The sequence below is a fragment of the Homalodisca vitripennis genome, chromosome 4 (assembly GCF_021130785.1).
Source record: "Homalodisca vitripennis isolate AUS2020 chromosome 4, UT_GWSS_2.1, whole genome shotgun sequence".
Classification (NCBI taxonomy): Eukaryota; Metazoa; Arthropoda; class Insecta; order Hemiptera; family Cicadellidae; genus Homalodisca; species Homalodisca vitripennis.
This window is the reverse complement of record NC_060210.1, coordinates 156,797,797-156,817,816: the sequence shown is the minus strand read 5'-3', so window position 1 is coordinate 156,817,816 and position 20,020 is coordinate 156,797,797. Positions and strand designations below refer to the sequence as shown.

Genomic DNA, 20,020 nt, shown 5'->3' with positions numbered 1-20,020 from the left:
CAAACTTTGATGTAATGGCGACGGCATGTTATAAAGTAATAAGCCTACTGAGTGGCATTGTAGGGTGGTTGCACGATGCCTTTTTATTCTTTAAAAAGCCTTTCGAACAATTTTTAAACTTTAAGGGAAATAGTTGTGCAGAATCTCTATATTTCTTGAACTTGTCGTTTTTAAGTCAAAATGTGATGTAAGAGGTCCGTTCAGACATACACTCTTGAGAGTCAGATAGAACTGCCGAACTGGACGATATACACAGCACAGTAGTTCACGAGTGAACTTCACAGATGGAGTTGGAAGTGTACGATCGCTGAGCAGCAGGAAGCATTATACGCTACAGCACAGACGTGTTCTAGTCACATAATTAAGGCATTTCATGTACAGAAAATTATATTTATGAAGACCAATTTTAAATTAATATGTAAAGTGTGAATTATTGGCTTTGGCAATAAAGCCTGTCACTCGAAGGACGGGATAAATGTTATTTCTGTATGTCTTTCCTAACGTCACGTTTTATCTAGAACGAATTGCCATATATAGAGTAATTTTTGAATAACGTTTCATTTCTGTAGGGACAGCACCGAGTTCATGATGGTGCGTGTCACTGCTTGGGATATGGCAGCGTTAACGAACAGTTTTATATTGTATTATGGACAACCATGATAACAACGAGAAAATCATACAACAAATTTTTAATGTGTAGATTCCAGTCACTATTATTTTAACTTATGGCAAGGGATTTGGCTCAGCGTTAGAAAATCCTATAAATCCTTGAGCATTATCTCACGACTGAATATTAAGCTGTACACGTAAAATTTGGTGGCGTTTGCTTAGCTATATCTTAAGACAATTCCCTCTTATATTTGTCTATGTGTCTATATGCCTGTGTTTCTGTTTTCCGTTGTATATATCAAGAACGAAATGAGCTAGACTTCAAATTTTTGTCCCACCACTTCCCGTCGACTAGAGACAACGAATTACATAAGCAAAAGTCATTGCGCTGATACATCGGTACTGGGAGATTTGTGAGGGCCGAGGGATAAGTGTGTCCCGCCACTTCCCCGACTAGAGACCACGGGGTCTTATAAGACCTGGCTAGCTAATGCCGCTGATCCAGCGATACTGGGAGATTTGTGAGGGCCGAGGGATAAGTGTGTCCCGCCACTTCCCCGACTAGAGACCACGGGGTTTTATAAGACCTGGCTAGCTAATGCCGCTGATCCAGCGATACTGGGAGATTTGTGAGGGCCGAGGGATAAGTGTGTCCCGCCACTTCCCCGACTAAAGACCACGGGGTTTTATAAGACCTGGCTAGCTAATGCCGCTGATCCAGCGAACCTGTGACCGAGGGATAAGTGACTAAAGACCACGTATAAGACCTGGCTAGCTAATGCCGCTGATCCAGCGAACACTGTGAGATTTGTGAGGGCCGAGGGATAAGTGTATCCCGCCACTTCCCCGACTAAAGACCACGGGGTTTTATAAGACCTGGCTAGCAAATGCCGCTGATCCAGCAAGACTGAGATTTGTGAGGGCCGTAAGTGTGTCCCGCCACTTCCCCGACTAAAGACCACGGGGTTTTATAAGACCTGGCTAGCTAATGCCGCTGATTCCAGCGAGACTAGGAGATTTGTGAGGGCCGAGGGATAAGTGTGTCCCGCCACTTCCCCGACTAGAGACCACGGGGTTTTACAAGACCTGGCTAGCTAATGCCGCTGATAGCGAATGACACTGTGAGATTTTTGAGGCGTAAGTGTGTCCCGCCACTTCCCCGACTAGAGACCACGATATATTACAAGACTACTAACAGGCAAGCTAATGCACTGATACAATGACACTGAGATTTTTGAGGCGTAAGTGTATCCCACCACTTCCTCCGAGTAGAGACCACGATATATTACAAGACTACTAACAGGCAAGCTAATGCGCTGATACAATGACACTGAGATTTTTGAGGCGTAAGTGTATCCCACCACTTCCTCCGAGTAGAGACCACGATATATTACAAGACTACAGGCAAGCTAATGCGCTGATACAATGACACTGAGATTTTTGAGGCGTAAGTGTATCCCACCACTTCCTCCGAGTAGAGACCACGATATATTACAAGACTACTAACAGGCAAGCTAATGCGCTGATACAATGACACTGAGATTTTTGAGGCGTAAGTGTATCCCACCACTTCCTCCGAGTAGAGACCACGATATATTACAAGACTACAGGCAAGCTAATGCGCTGATACAATGACACTGAGATTTTTGAGGCGTAAGTGTATCCCACCACTTCCTCCGAGTAGAGACCACGATATATTACAAGACTACTAACAGGCAAGCTAATGCGCTGATACAATGACACTGAGATTTTTGAGGCGTAAGTGTATCCCACCACTTCCTCCGAGTAGAGACCACGATATATTACAAGACTACAGGCAAGCTAATGCGCTGATACAATGACACTGAGATTTTTGAGGCGTAAGTGTATCCCACCACTTCCTCCGAGTAGAGACCACGATATATTACAAGACTACTAACAGGCAAGCTAATGCGCTGATACAATGACACTGAGATTTTTGAGGCGTAAGTGTATCCCACCACTTCCTCCGAGTAGAGACCACGATATATTACAAGACTACTAACAGGCAAGCTAATGCGCTGATACAATGACACTGAGATTTTTGAGGCGTAAGTGTATCCCACCACTTCCTCCGAGTAGAGACCACGATATATTACAAGACTACTAACAGGCAAGCTAATGCGCTGATACAATGACACTGAGATTTTTGAGGCGTAAGTGTATCCCACCACTTCCTCCGAGTAGAGACCACGATATATTACAAGACTACTAACAGGCAAGCTAATGCGCTGATACAATGACACTGAGATTTTTGAGGCGTAAGTGTATCCCACCACTTCCTCCGAGTAGAGACCACGATATATTACAAGACTACTAACAGGCAAGCTAATGCGCTGATACAATGAGAAATATTTTTTAGGGGCAAACGTGTTCCACCACTTCCACCGACTAGAGACCACGAAATATTACAAGACTACAGGCAAGCTAATGCGCTGATACAATGAGACTGAGATTTTTTAGGGGCAAACGTGTTCCACCACTTCCACCGACTAGAGACCACGAAATATTACAAGACTACAGGCAAGCTAATGCGCTGATACAATGAGACTGAGATTTTTTAGGGGCAAACGTGTTCCCACCACTTCCACCGACTAGAGACCACGAAATATTACAAGACTACAGGCAAGCTAATGCGCTGATACAATGAGACTGAGATTTTTTAGGGGAAAATGTGTCCCACTACTTCCACCGACTAGAGACCACGAAATATTACAAGACTACAGGCAAGCTAATGCGCTGATACAGTGAGACAGTGTGTCCTACCATTGCCTCCCGTCTAAATACCACTAGTTATGAGGGCGCGGAGACGAGGTTTAGACTATTGAGAATGTTGTCACATTTGCGCTTAAAAACATGGAGAGCATCCAACTTATTATTATTAAAAGCACATTATAGAGAAGACCCAGATCATACAGTGCTCGATCACTCCGTTGCTGATATGTACTGGACCGGTACAGCAAGAAATACAGGATGTGGGATTAATTCCCTCCTCTCGTTTTAACTGATCCTAGGGCGGTATGAGGCCAATCACTGGTGAGGGTTCGGGGTGGTTCCTTCAATATCCATGTAACTACTTGATTGTCCTTTTTAAAGTAAAACTAGTAATAACACTTTATGCAAAGAAATTGTTCGAATTCAAGCAACAGGGCCTTTCTCTAGTGGGTAATTAATTCGTATATACTGGGAGAGTGTTGGGGTTGAGGGGGTGGCCGTTGCTATGGAAGCTGCCGCTCCCCACGTAGCTGTTTGCTGCTCCATTGTCTCCGCCACACAGAGAAACTGACATTGTACACTTTTATTATATAATATTATTGAATCTTGATATAATGCTGGAATAATTCTGTATACACTGGCACAGTCACCCATCTGATTTGTTGCGTAAAATAGTTTTCACATGGAACAAATTCATATGATTTAGAATAGATAATAATTAGTAATTTAGTAGATAGTAATTAGATACTGACACCACATAGTTTGCATTCGTATTTATTATAAAGAGTTTGTTATTGCTTTGTATGTTTGGTTCAAAATCGATTTATTGTACTCACGCCACCTTTAGTAACCAACTATCCAGTCAACAACAGTCTAATGTATACGACGCTCCCACTATGTACCCCGCATGTGTGGCTCACTCACGACATTGACAGTACCCGCTGCTGGTATTCGTTACATAATTAAATGATTGCAGCTAATTTCCTAGAACAGCGGCTAATTTAGATAAGGAATGATTGCATCTTGCTCATTATGCAAGGTAGAACAAAACTGTGCGTATTCTTAGGTTATGTACAAATGTTTGTATATCTCGAAAGGTGTTAAGATAGCGGCCTTGTACACATTTATGTGAAGTACTGTATATACTAACATGCGGAAATAGGTGTAGTCATAATAAAATGCAATTTCTAATAGATTCAAATTAGTCCCATACAGTACACATGCGTGTCTTAAATAAGTTTTTTTAGCCAGTCTCAAACAACAAAACTATCAAAATAGCGGCTATTGACAGTAAATTATCCGGTATGTACAACATATACCAATAATGTTTTTTAGAAATTTCAAACAGTTTCAATAAACTTTAATACGTTAAAACAAAACATATCCCATTAATGGGTTTTAATTTTATAACAATCAAGGCAAAACTGAAAAATTTGTTGAATATATACCTCAAGAATATACCTCAATATAATATATGATCCTTATATGGGTTTGATTTCCTTGTTTCCATCTATTTCAGTCATTTATATTGTGTGTTCTGTATTTTCTAAAGAATTTCCCTAACAATTATTATTTGGAGATTATTCGATTATTGTCCTATTTTTACACGAGTGCTTTCTGCAATACTTATGCACCAAAGCAACCACACCTGGACCATCATGACAGTACTGGCCGAGTGCGAACACTAATCATTTTGTTTGGTTTGTTAGTAATTTGGAAAACTGTTAGTGTTTGAACTGTATATCCCTGAGGAGAAAGGTGTTCTGTTGTATATTGATTTATTTTCAATTGAAATTATGTGACTGACGGTTCTTAAGGAAGAGAACAAAGTCAGAGAATATATCCCAGGGAGAGCCTTGTAGCCTGGAGAGGATCAAGTCGAGTAAGAGATTTGGGCTTCTGTCGATGTCAACATAAACTCCGCGCATAAAAAATTGTATGTTTGATTATTAAAATTTCGCGATTCGCAAAATCGAGAAACTGTGTTATTAAAGACACTTGCGTCTTCGAAGCCATGTCAGTATAATAAAACTGTTATGTTGTTAACTTATAAATGTTGTAGATTTTTCTTGCGCAAGTCCAGATTCTCTCTCGTATATTTTGATTTTTTTGTTCCTAGAGCTAACTGATAATAACGTTTTATCTTATACTGCCTTGAATTCGCTGTATACTCTTGATTTCACAGGTAAAGTCCAAACTGACTTATGACCGAAATGGGGTATTGTTTTTGGAACTATGCCTTGTACCTCTAACAGCACAATTTCAACTTGAATTTTATTATAGTCATCGTAATTTTATTCATTACAGTTTAGTTTCCTACAGAGCGTTGCCTTAAGTCATACATAGTTTACTAGGTTAGTGGCCAACTCTTTCAAGAATTATAAAATGTCGCAGGATGCAGGCAACAGGAGTAGCACATCGAGCGTGACCGCAGATCTGTGGAAGTGAGCAAAGTGAAACGTGCATTGTTTACTTTTGTAAAGACTTTTCAACAAACAATCGAAGACCGCCAAGTGACGGACTGTACCACCCTTAGAGCTGACTGTACAGTGATTCTCTCGGGTTTTACATATTGCCCCCTCCCTCCCTCCCTCGGAGTCAAGGCCTGGCAATGACCCACATTTTATGAGGTTCACTACTGAATGGAGGTGCCGCTTCTCCCCACATGCCACTACTTTGTTTACAACACCTGGCACGTGCCACATCCACTTGTGACACCCGACATATCACGTGACCCGCTCACACTAGGACCTAATGTCCTTATATCAAGTGATATTTCTATCAGGTTTTTGTTATTCCAATTATTACAGTACATTTTAAATTATCCAAAATTGAATATTAATATTATATATATATATATATATATATATATATATATATATATATATATATATATATATATATATATAATATTTCCTGTAACGGCAGCGTTGTGGTTACTTCATTATGTTTCAAGTCATATGAGAACATACAGCTGGCTTTACAGTACAACTTGCTTTTATTTCCTTTCCTTGGATATATTATTATTTATTAATATATTTTAAAGTGAACTATTATAATAGTATTATGTTGATAAATCTCAGTTTGTTTGTGAAATATATGTTATAATGTTCGATGACAAATTAGTAAGCGGTAACCTGTAGTTACGTGAATATTACGTTAAAAACTCTTACTTCAGCATTCTTTGTTTCTTTGTTACTTGATTCTATCTATGTGTATGCCTATAGCGTAAGGTCGGAGAAAATATTACGTACATCCATTAAGTTTTTCGCACAAACGTCCATTATGATCACATTTTTTTAAATATGCTATGTAATATGTGTTGAGAAACATCAGTAATCTGTAAATTACAAAATACCATTCTTTGTGTTTTTTATATAGCATAGGCTCACCAAAATAAACAATAAAGCTAGTGATGGCCGTGATGTACATCACTGGCAGACCTCATGGCTCGGGGCGACGTGAGACCGCAGGCTTTATTTACCTGGCTTCAGAATAAACAAGCCGTTCGGTTTCCGAAGTTGGCAAGGCCAAGTGGAGTGAGGAAGTTGTTTATTCATGTCAAGTTAGTTTATAAGAAAACAAAAGTGAAGTCGACTGCGCGGCACGGAGCGGTGTGGCAGTGGCAGTGCACCGGTATGACGGTGTATGTAACGATTGCGCGGGGTTGCCGGCTCGAGCGCCGCGCCGCGCGATGTTGCCGTACTCACGGCTTGGCTCGGCTCTATTGATCGCCGCGCCGCGCGTCCACTGGCCGTAGTCCTACATCATTGATTCTGTTAGGTCTGGCCACAGGCTCTCATACTGCAGGCTTGTACCGAGTTCTTCTTTCAAAATTGCATTTTTTATAATATATATACTCACCTGCAAAAGCAGCAACTGTTATTTTATTTTCAAAGAAACAAAATTAAATGTGTTATGTAAAATACAGATTAGAATTACACCATTAGTAAACATGAATTGCAACATATAAAATCTTTTCTTACTCTGAAAATCCCCATATGCACTTGATGTTTGGACGGTTTACTGAGGAAACCATACATTTACCTTTATTGCAATTATAGGATTTAAAAAAATTGCATCATACTCAGACTTATACAGGTGCATTCACTTACTCGTTTGTTTACTGTTACTGTCAAACTAAAACCAATCTTCTAGGAAATCTTGACTGTTGTAGTTTAATAGAGACACGTCACATTTACTACAAGGAGACAGTAGGAACAGGTGACGACGCTCAATATTAGACACTGCGCCCTTAGTTGTTAAGTCTAGCTATATTTGTATAAGCATGAACATGTTCACTACCAGAGGTTACAGTAACAATGTGTGGCAACAATCAATGTTAGACATTACGCCCCTAGGTAACGTCGTATACTGTCTAGCTATAAGCATGAACATGTTCACTACCAGAGATTACAGTAACAATGTGTGGCAACAATCAATGTTAGACATTACGCCCCTAGGTAACGTCGTATACTGTCTAGCTATAAGCATGAACATGTTCACTACCAGAGATTACAGTAACAATGTGTGGCAACAATCAATGTTAGACATTACGCCCCTAGGTAACGTCGTATACTGTCTAGCTATAAGCATGAACATGTTCACTACCAGAGGTTACAGTAACAATGTGTGGCAACAATCAATGTTAGACATTACGCCCCTAGGTAACGTCGTATACTGTCTAGCTATAAGCATGAACATGTTCACTACCAGAGATTACAGTAACAATGTGTGGCAACAATCCATGTTAGACATTGCGCCCCTAGGTAACGTCGTATACTGTCTAGCTATAAGCATGAACATGTTCACTACCAGAGGATACAGTAACAATTTGTGGCAACAATCCATGTTAGACATTGCGCCCCTAGGTAACGTCGTATACTGTCTAGCTATAAGCATGAACATGTTCACTACCAGAGGATACAGTAACAATTTGTGGCAACAATCCATGTTAGACATTGCGCCCCTAGGTAACGTCGTATACTGTCTAGCTATAAGCATGAACATGTTCACTACCAGAGGATACAGTAACAATTTGTGGCAACAATCCATGTTAGACATTGCGCCCCTAGGTAACGTCGTATACTGTCTAGCTATAAGCATGAACATGTTCACTACCAAAGGTTACAGTAACAATTTGTGGCAACAATCCGTGTTAGACATTGCGCCCCTAGGTAACGTCGTATACTGTCTAGCTATAAGCATGAACATGTTCACTACCAGAGGATACAGTAACAATTTGTGGCAACAATCCATGTTAGACATTGCGCCCCTAGGTAACGTCGTATACTGTCTAGCTATAAGCATGAACATGTTCACTACCAAAGGTTACAGTAACAATTTGTGGCAACAATCCATGTTAGACATTGCGCCCCTAGGTAACGTCGTATACTGTCTAGCTATAAACATGAACATGTTCACTACCAAAGGTTACAGTAACAATTTGTGGCAACAATCCGTGTTAGACATTGCGCCCCTAGGTGTTAACGTCATATACTGTCTAGCTATAAGAATGAACATGTTCACTACCAGAGGTTACAGTATCAATGCGTGGCAACAATCACATTGCATGTTAGACACTGCACCTTAGGTGTTAACTATATTGTCTAGCTATAAGAAAGAAAATATTCACTACCAGAGGTTACAGTATCAATGCGTGGCAACAATCACATTGCATGTTAGACACTGCACCCTAGGTGTTAACTATATTGTCTAGCTATAAGAAAGAAAATATTCACTACCAGAGGTTACAGTAGCAATATGTGGCAACGCTCAGTTTAAGAGCGAATTTAAAGTAGGAAACTGCCATTAGGTAGCCCGAGTAGTACTGTTAGGTTTTGTGGTGGTAAGCAGATGCTATAGGAAAGGCAACTATTATGTAATTTTAATAATTGTATGTTGATTGCTCTAGTATTATCGACTACGAGTTATAGGTTATTTACAGTAATTCTTTATCATTTATTAATATGGTTTTTTGATTATTAATTGTTTATTTGTATTATTACTAAACATATATTTAAAAACATGTGTATGATTTACTTTTTAAAACACAATGTGATTTTTGTAATATAGTACAAAGTGCTTATTCCAGGTCTAATTTGTGTTCATTCAATAATAATTACAGACACAGAAAGATAAGTGTGGATTTAATAATGGCTAAAATATGAGAGGAGATATGTTTTTCTAGATATAAAATGTTCTACTACTGAATGAAAAAGCATTGCGTAAAATTAAAAACTGAAAGCCGTAATAAAAATATATCCCTACATTAAGCTACATAAATTCTTGCGTTATGAATAGAACCAATTTAACGTAACTAATTTTAGTTCTATTTGTAAATTATGAACACTGTTTATAGGTTTTAACTTTTAAACCAAAATGTAATATTCTTAACCAGTAGTATTTAGTATTTTGTAACGAAATAATCAGTCTTTTTAGTAATAATGAAATTATTTCCAAGGGGTATCCCAGACCCATTTTATAATTATCCTTTCTGATATTATCAGAATGAATAAAAATCACACTCATTCATTTGGTTTCTTTCAACCTAATAGATTTTAATAAAATAAGGGTTTAAATTTACACGTATGATTTATTGAGAATGTTAAGTTTTAATTATGTAACATCGTGTTTGCTGAGTAATTTGTTATCTATAATTAGAATAGATTGTATATAGTAATTATTTCAAAAGAAGCAGCAGAAAAGAGTTTGTTATACTCGGTTAGAGTCCTGCATTGTATCACCGTTTCTAAAAACATCGCATCCATGGAGTGGAAATCAAATTACGGGCTGGGTGATGTCGGCAGCACTGAAAGCGGTGTACTTCACGAGCCTCCTATATTTGCGCCGCCGTTCCTCGTAGCACATATGGGACGGGGAGCCGACCAGCGCCGAGCGCTCTCTGCCTCTGCCAAGCCTACCATTATTCACCAGCAATTCTAGAGGCAGTGGGCTTATATATGCCTCTCCTTTTTATTACTACCGCAGTTTATATTTTGTTTTGTGAACTATAAAACGCGTCATAATTTATTATAATTTTCAGTGCCGGTAACTTCAGCTTATAGTGCCAATTTTAGATGATATTTTACAAGAAAGTATTATTACTACAAAAACATATAAAAAGTGAAGTTTATAATAATAATTCTGTGTAAATTTAAAATTTGCATTCATTGAATCATAACTATTGATATTTTTTATTGAGTAGTGAGTGGATTTGCAGATAATTTTAGTCATCTGGAATGAATACGCAGTCTTTTTTGTATTTATGTTTATCAATGGGGGTTGTTAAGTACAAATATTTTTAGTGATAATACTGTTACGGTTGAGGTGGTGAAGTGATAAGTTTGGTGAGGTGAAGTGCAACAGACGGCAACGAGCTGGCAGGCACAGTGATCACACCCTTGCCACATCAGGAGTGGGTGTCTACCGATGCCACGGTACGGTACTATCCATGTTCTGTATGTCGAGTCATAAACTACAGAGTTTGCATAATTTTGTTTGAAAAATAAATAATCGCACACAGTGTGTTAATTATTGTATGTATTTTTTGCTACATAACTACATTTAAATTTTACAAATAAGAACAATAAATTTTAAAGCAACAAAATGCCTTATAATAATATAGGATGAGTTAACTGGTTGACTTATGTGCATAATCCAAAATTTCTCCTACGCACTTGAATAGTCTAGTCAAGCTATCCACGGCAGATTTAACATGTACTAACCCATCCCAATAGGTGAATCTTTAATTGTCATATGAGAATTTTGTCAATTTTTTTAACCCGCCGTTGGTCGCGTGATTAAAAGTTACGTAAGCGGTCGCGCGTATAGATGGTATCTAACATTTGATTTTCGATGTTATTATGTGTTTTTAAGGCATTTATATTTTGTTCAGGCTATCATGAAACTGTATTTATAATCTACTATACCTATAAAATGATGTTCCTATTTATAAATAAACAAAACATATTTTTTATAAAGCTATTTTATTACAAACAAAATTGATGTTATGTATTAGTTCTTTTGCACAGTGTGACTTAGTTACTGTCTTCCTCATTGTGTTCTTGTGCCAAATATTAATTACACCAATATTTCGTTGAGCCCGTGTGTTCTTTGCATATTGCTTTACTACAGCTTTCACTCTGATGGGGAGTAAACTGGTTCTTTCTGGTGGGACAATAGTACCAATACCTTGGTTTTCTTCCATTGGTACCTGAAAAATCCCATACGTATTATATGTGTTCATAATGGTCAGATGGGCCATCAATTTCACTGTTTGATGAAAAATACAATTCACTTTCACTGTGGTCACTATCTTCTAACCAACTTATTATTGCGTCTTCATTGTTTTTTTTTTGCCATTGTAATTAGTACTTACACGAACTATAATCGTAAGTACACAAAAACAGTTTATTTATAAAATAATAAAAAACTAACACGTTTGCATTATTCACTACATCACAAGTTTTATAACGTAAACGGGCGCGTCGTTAGATGGCATCTACACAACGGCGGTACGTAACTAGGCGCGTGTATAGACGGCAACTAAGGCGGCAGGCGTGTTCTACTTCAGAACTCCCCCCTCCCTTCCGGTTAGGGTGAATTGTCGGGTTTCTCGGAAAAACCAATGCCTCATATGGTCGACGGATCATTGTCAAACCTTCATTGTGGTCAGACAAAAATTGAAAAAAAATACAATGTAACTACTAAATTGTATAGATGCCATCTAACAACGCGCCTCATCGCGGGTTAAAGAGGATGTGTTATTTACAGTGGAAGTACAGTCATTAGTAAGTTAGTTTAATTATAAATATTTACCTCGTATATTTCTACAAGATTCTCCAGTATTTTCTTGTTTGTTCAAATGTAAAAACTACAGCAAAATATTGATCTGTTGTATTAGGCTACAATGTTTACTGGCAAACTGAATATTAACATTGTTGTAAAATTTAACTTTTAGGAGTTTCATTCATATAAATAACTTTACATACTATACATTTCTAAACCATATGTTCAAATTACGTCTAGTTTTATATATTCAGCAATGAAAGGCAGTAATTAATGTTCTACATTTTTATTATTGATTGTTATTTACTTTACCCATATTACCTTACCTAAAACAGTTATTAGTTATTTCCCATAACAGTATACTTTTGTTTCCATGAGGGTTGGTTTTGAGACGTTCCCATGTAGTTTTTGCACAAGTGTCCTGGTTAGATCCTAAAAAATTTTTGTCTGTAGCTGATATCTGTATCATGCCGAGAACAGTTCCTTTTCTGAGGATTTATTTTTATTTTAGGACTTACTGCATTTATATTTTTTCTGTTGCTTTCCAATTCTTCAAATAAATTTAATTTGAAAAATAAAAACTAATGTATATAAGAAAGGCAAAAAGATTTCTTGATGCCGTTTATATTTGTAGTAATCAAAAAGGGTAAAAACGTATAGAGAGTAAAACATAATAAGATTAATTTTTTGCTGAATATTATACAATACTTAATAAAACCATTATTAATGTTTAGCACATCAAGTAAAATATTGTTTTGTTTAGTATACATGTCTACTTCAATTTATACTTTTAATTTATTAATTTACATAATTCTGTAAAGATATGTTTAGTATAATGTAAGTCTAGCTCTTTTTATTTGTTCTGATTGAATCATAGAAATGTTGATATCGGTTTTGAATAAGCCACTATTTTACTTCAACGCCAGACATACCATTTAAACTGGTGGTGGTTCAGCATGTACCTAACATTCTGTCAATTGTTATTTCTTTATGTATTAATTGATAATAAATAAAATCTTTCACATAATGTCAAAGAGTGCAGTAGCTTACAGGGAATGAATGGTTATTGTTTCCATTCATACTCTGAGAATAACATTAATTCTTACTCAAGGCTCATTTGAAAGTAATAGGCTTAAAAACAGAACTTTCAACAAAATCGTGCTATCTTGTTTACCTCTTATGAAGAATTTTTTTAAAATTGAGCTTTAATTTTATAAATTCTGTAATTGCCTGTTTGAAAATAAATGTTGAATGTAGAATTTGCCTACGATAAGTTAGGACAGCTGGATCAGTGATAAGAGAACAGCAGGTGCAGTGCGGTGATCCGTGATAATATGTTACGTCAGGAGTTGTCAGGGGTCATGCACGTCTATCAGTCATTGACCTCGACATCACGTGTTCCCCACAGAACCTGTTCAGGATTCAAGTCTTATCTCTTCATTGTTTAACTCTTCTGTCATCTGTCTCTCAAACTCTATTTACCTTGGCTGCTAAAATTGTTATAGCCAATATAGTTGTTCTTAAATCTTTAAATTAGACATCCCGATTCCTTAAAAATTATCTCTTTAATTTGTAAAATTTATTTTATACAAAATTATTATTTTTTATCAATGTATAAGATATTTGTGGGCTATTAACTAAGTTACATCTACTGTCATACTATGTAACTGAAATTATATTTTTATTTTGTATATTTATCTGCAATATTTACTTGTCATTCTTATTTAATATTTACGAAATCGTTACAAAATATTAACGTAAACCTATTTTTATTAATTGAGGCGAAAATCAAATTATAAGGGTTGTATTGTTACTTATTTTCTCTACCCAAGCACAATTATTATTGAATCATCTGACACAATCTGTAGGGGATTGATTTGTAAGTTGTAACTATTTAATATGCACTAGTAACAAACAGCGTTTTGTATGTCGTACCGACGCGCGCCGCACAGGTTAGTAAGGTGTCGGCACACCTGCACCTGCTGCGGGGCACCTGTCACTTACCCTTCCACTGTTTGGTGCCGCGAAAATTGAACTTTGCCGTCTTCATTCAAAACGTACACTGAGCTGGACATTGCCACGAATCTCCTAACTTGCCTCATCATGCCTGTCTGTATCGATACGAGCAGATGTCCCAGTGTTGACATCAGGGAAAGAAGTATCGAATGTCGTCACTTATCATTTACCGTCAACATGTTGAAAACAAAAGGTGACAACATTTTTTTGCCATTTTTGGCGTAAACGTAATGGAATCTTTTCTCTGTCCATAGAATCTCGATCCCTAACGTACTCTCGCGGACTCACTCTCACTCTCAGTTATCGCCTGTGTGCGTTGTGTTTTCCTACTTTGTTTACTTGAGTTCGCAGTTTTTTTTTAGTAAACACTTAATCTTCGTACCAAAGTATATATTTCCAAATATGATGTAATTAAACTAATTATGAAGACAACATTTAAATTTATAGGGCTATATTTATTTCACTATTGCAACATACCAAATTTATACTGTGTATATACTAAAACTTTCATGGGAACAACATATTCTATATAAATGTTTCATTACATTAATTAATACAAATAATTTCTGTACGTCATGAAAGAATTAGATGATGTAAAAAGATAGGCAGGGATTGTGAAATCGAGCAATACAAAAATAATGTTGACCATGATCTCTTGGTATTTTTATAATATTTTGGTTTTTTAATAATTCTTACCAGAATATTACTAATGCAAAATGTTAGCTTTTTATTGCAATTTTTTAATTTATCTAACGATAAAAATATGAAAAGTCAACATTTTAACAACGCTTAGATACTTTTAAATGGTGGTATCAAAGATTAATAAGGTTATTATTTCCATACCATTCTGTTACAATATGAAAGCCAAATGTCATGATTGGGAAGCATGGGATTCTATTAAAAATATATATTTATTAAAAAAGCACACACTGTTAATAATCAAATTCAGTAGACAACAAAAATTGTACGTTGAAAAATTCATAAGAAAAACACATTCATTATGAATGCATCATTTTTCAAAGCTTTTTTAATGATTGTGATTAAATATAGACGAATTATAGAAGGGTTATTTATAATGTCACATCAATTTTTCCAAACTCTTTATAAAACTAAATTTGTACTTTGTGTGGATGGGGGGGGTCATTGTGAACTGAGTCATTCTAAGAATAACTTTACATAAATAAGATTTATTGCATAAGGCATTTCGTAGTGTAAAGTTAGTTTAAAGTAGTGTAACTTATAATCCAATTATGTTTTTTTTTTAATATAAAATGTAAAGATTTCCCATCTAAACGGCTAGAAAGGAGATACTTTAAAAGTAAGCATATTAAACTTCCACGTGACATGTGGAAATGGAACATTATTACAAATAACATCAAAATGTTAAAACCCGTAGACGTTAGGCTAACTTAAAAAAAAAACAATATTTTAAAAGTTATCTCAAAATCTGTATAAATTACTACTAATCCATATATAATGGGGTAATATCCTTTTGATTCTACATTTAGTGTAGTTTGGCAAATTATAATTTTTATATTTTGCAGGTCAGATGTAAAACTTGAAACAATTTATGTGTATAACACAAGTACACAAGTATGCATGAACAGTAAAACATGTATTAATAGATAGGTATATAATTTTGTTGGCAACACAAACTAGATGCTTGTTAAGTTGTCTATCAAGTGGAAAACTTTCACCTTTTATTCAAGTAATTATAGCATATAATATGTAACATAAATGAAAACTACATATAATGTTTATTATCTCACATTTTAGTACACGGCATAATGTTACATTACTTCAAATAGTTTTGATGGCATTACTAGATTTATTCTTATTTACACTGTTAATAATAATAAAATAATAATTATATAATTGTATATTGCAAATTCTGGGACTACATTACAATATGTGTCAATGTATTTGACGTGATGGATATTTAATTGATTGCGAATTGTTGGGACAAGGCGGCGCGGCGGCAAGATCAACATTCCGGTGCAGTAGTGGTGGCACTGGCGAGGCAGTCGTGATTTACAACGTGCTTCTGTCACAATAAACGTGGGGAGGGGACGGAAGAATTGGCTCAACAGCTGTTTCAGTGAAATGAGTGAGAGAGTTAATGATACAGGTGCCTGTGGAACGATTTATTGGGTATTTAGTGTCGGGTGTCGGCAGCTCGGTACTGTCGTTACTTCACGCGCCTCATCTACACCGAGGTTGTAGAATACAGGACGGTTGTCCACTTGCTTACTGCGAGAAAGAATTGACTGTTTTCTCGTTCCAATTCTTTTATTCTGATAACAAAAATTTGCATACGTTTTGTAAACTGACAATTTACCTAACAACGAAATTGGACTATGTGTTGAAGTGAAGCGTGGAATCCCTGCTCAGCATCTGATTTTAATGACATCACTTTCTCTATCCCCTCCCCTCCTTGTCTTTTCCCTCTCCTCTGCCCCTTCCACTCCACTCTCTTCTCTGTTCAGAGCTCGGCAGGTTCAGGTTCTGATTCCTCTCTTGGACTGACTGAGTGAGAAAACTAATGTACTAAGTTACCTGTCACTGTCTGCGCTAGTGATGGGATTGTTGACTAAGTGACTAGCCGATTACATTCAAACACCGACTAGACTAGTCGTGAAAACTTAATTGACTACTTTGTCTGTCTTGACACGAAAAGAAAGCTTCTGTGCTCTTATAATTGGACACTATTTAGAATTGTGTTTTGCCGATAGATAAAAACACTTTCTCCTTTATTGGGATTAATTTTAAAATGTAATTTCATATATTTATTACTAAAAAAATACCTATGTTTATCAATAATGTCAGCCTCTTCTGAGACTTTCAATTTCCGAGAAAGTAGCAAATTATAAAAAGGAGTCGAACTGTCCAAAAATATGTTAATAAAATATTGTTTTTACATTACAATATGAAATCAAAAATAATATAATTTTAACCAATGATGTAGCCTACTATAAAGTGAGATCAAAGGAATGTTGTAACTTAACATTGATAAATACAACAACCATGTTGAGTAGTTTCTTCGAAATACATAATTTATACTTTAAATGATAAGGGTTATATCATTGGCAGGTAGAACAGTTTTATACTGAATTAAACTAGTCCCTTAGTTTACATTCTACTGTTGTATATCACTCTCTGTCTCCTTTTTCGGGATTTAAATTTAAGGTCAAATGGTTTTCGCCTTTAGTCACTAATCCCGAGTCAACTTGGACACTATTACATATGTTACATGTGGTTAATAATGTTATGGTTTGTTAACGTGATTATACTTGTATAGACAAGTCAAGATATTCTTGACATACCGAGGTCATTGTATACAATCCAACTATATGAAGTTACAAGTAGTAACTTCCGACCTTAAGTCATACAGTAACTGGGTTGGAAGTAGTTATGAATACGTCTTGTTCTGTGTTGTGAGTCATTGTAAATTTAAAACAGATGTTTGTACTGTATGAATTTGGAGCATATTTTTAATGACCATTAAAATTACTGAATGTGGGTCAAACTAACGTTCCCTCTGCAAATCCCTCCAGGCAGCTTCTGGTCTCCACAGAGTATTGTTGGTTTTGACTCTTGAATTTTGTATTCTGAGTAATATATATGACACCATTATTCATTAATGTTTACAATAAAAAAAAGTCAAATATGCTTTCTGTACTGTAAGCAAACAATAAGAACAATTAGCAAATATTTTGTATTCAGTCATATTTTGGTACCTAGACTAAAATATTTCAGGATGTATTATTTTAACGGTAGTTTCACCAGGGGTGAAATGGTGTAGGGGTGTGAGGAAGTCACTGAAAAAGAGGTTGAAAATGAAAAAATAAATAATTTTTACATTTTACATCAATGTAGTTTTCATTTTAAAATTGAATTCTCAAACCTGGAAATGTTTTAGTAAATACTCCCTTTAATTTTATCTACTACAATGTGCTTCATATATAACATCTAAATAATTGTATGTACCTATAAAAGAACACGGAAAATATTCCATTAATATTTTTTATAAGATAACTATTGTTAGTATTAACAAATTCAGGATTGTTTACCTACTGCAAAAATGTATAATTTACAGAAATAGTTTATGTAAAATTTTTTTAACAATCTTATCTGTGAATATGATTTTAATGAATCACTATTTTAAAACAATAAACATATCTGAAGAATTAAACTCTATGGTAAATTTACAATTGATTCTAAATGCAGATCTTTTATAGTGGTTTTGTTCATTGCTATCCTATAATTTTTTTTAATCTATGAAAAATCAACTAATTATTTGGTGAAATTAAACAGAAATAGCCTCTTTAAACAGCACCACTAAACAAACATACAATAAACAATGACATCTAGAAGACCTATGTATGAAACTAAAAGAAAAAGAAAACGAAATCTTAATCTTATATCAATAAGAGGTTTGATTCTTCCTCTCTACAACCGTAAAAGATGGCACTAGCTATTTATTTCACTGCTCTATGCAGAACAACTTTTTGCCCCTCACCCCTACCTTTTGAGAGGTATAACTTAAAAGATTTAACAAGCGAGGCCAATAAAGCATAGAAGTTAATATTATTTCATCTAGAAATATTTGTGTCACAATCATATGTACAATAATTGTACATTTATGTAAAATCATGGAAACTGACAGACCTAGAGAAGTATGAACTAGTTACTATTATGGCAAGATGGTATTCATTCAGTCATAGGCATTATTTTATTAATATTATACAGATATTGTATCTTATTTAAATAACTTGACGCTTTAATTTCTTGGTTTGTCACAAGATCTTCCTTCATGTTTCTACATGTCTGCTTCTACTTGATTTTTCTAAATCATTTTTGGCTATCTATATGTTTTGATTATTTATGTTCACTTTTTATTATCGATTCCGACATAATCAAATTCTACTTTTTAACATAGTTTACAAAATGGTATTGTTCTTTGTATAAACACTCAACTTCCTGTTTATTTACATCTATACTCTATGTTTCAATTTTGCATTGTACGTAAATAGGCTATACTGTGTCAACAAAGTGATATAGAAGCTCGGACAAATATGTGGATGAATATTTTATGGATATATTATGAATTCATACTGGATTGATAAAATATTATCTTTAAAGTTTTCTATTACCTTTGTCGTAACTATCCTCACACACAGTTCATGTTGCAGGACTTAACAGATTAGTACAACAGTGACAGATCCAGTAGCCTGGTTCTCAGGACCCTTATTTTCAATTTGCAGGACTTGACGGGTCAGAATAGAAATGACAGCTCCTGTGGCCTGTACCCTCATCCACTGGTACTACTGATTCTTGCTCCATGTCCATATGTGTTGCAATTAACCTTATTTTCAATTTGCAGGACTTGACGGGTCAGAATAGAAATGACAGCTCCTGTGGCCTGTACCCTCATCCACTGGTACTACTGATTCTTGCTCCATGTCCATATGTGTTGCAATTAACCTTATTTTCAATTTGCAGGACTTGACGGGTCAGAATAGAAATGACAGCTCCTGTGGCCTGTACCCTCATCCACTGGTTCTACTGATTCTTGCTCCATGTCCCATATGTGTTGCAATTAACCTTATTTTCAATTTGCAGGACTTGACGGGTCAGAATAGAAATGACAGCTCCTGTGGCCTGTACCCTCATCCACTGGTTCTACTGATTCTTGCTCCATGTCCATATGTGTTGCAATTAACCTTATTTTCAATTTGCAGGACTTGACGGGTCAGAATAGAAATGACAGCTCCTGTGGCCTGTACCCTCATCCACTGGTTCTACTGATTCTTGCTCCATGTCCATATGTGTTGCAATTAACCTTATTTTCAATTTGCAGGACTTGACGGGT

General features: G+C 35.8%; 1 protein-coding gene across 15 annotated transcripts in view; it reads left to right on the top strand.

Annotated features, from left to right (window-relative positions):
- Positions 1–20,020, top strand: part of LOC124360384 (trithorax group protein osa) — a 167,342-nt gene that overhangs the window by 65,291 nt on the left and 82,031 nt on the right. The window contains exon 1 of one of the 15 annotated variants that reach the window (XM_046813979.1): positions 10,228–10,781. The exons of the other annotated variants lie outside the window; for them this stretch is intronic. The gene's annotated coding sequence lies outside the window, so the exon portion shown is untranslated. Of the gene's footprint in view, positions 1–10,227; positions 10,782–20,020 lie in introns of those variants that run through there. 15 annotated transcript variants of the gene reach the window in all.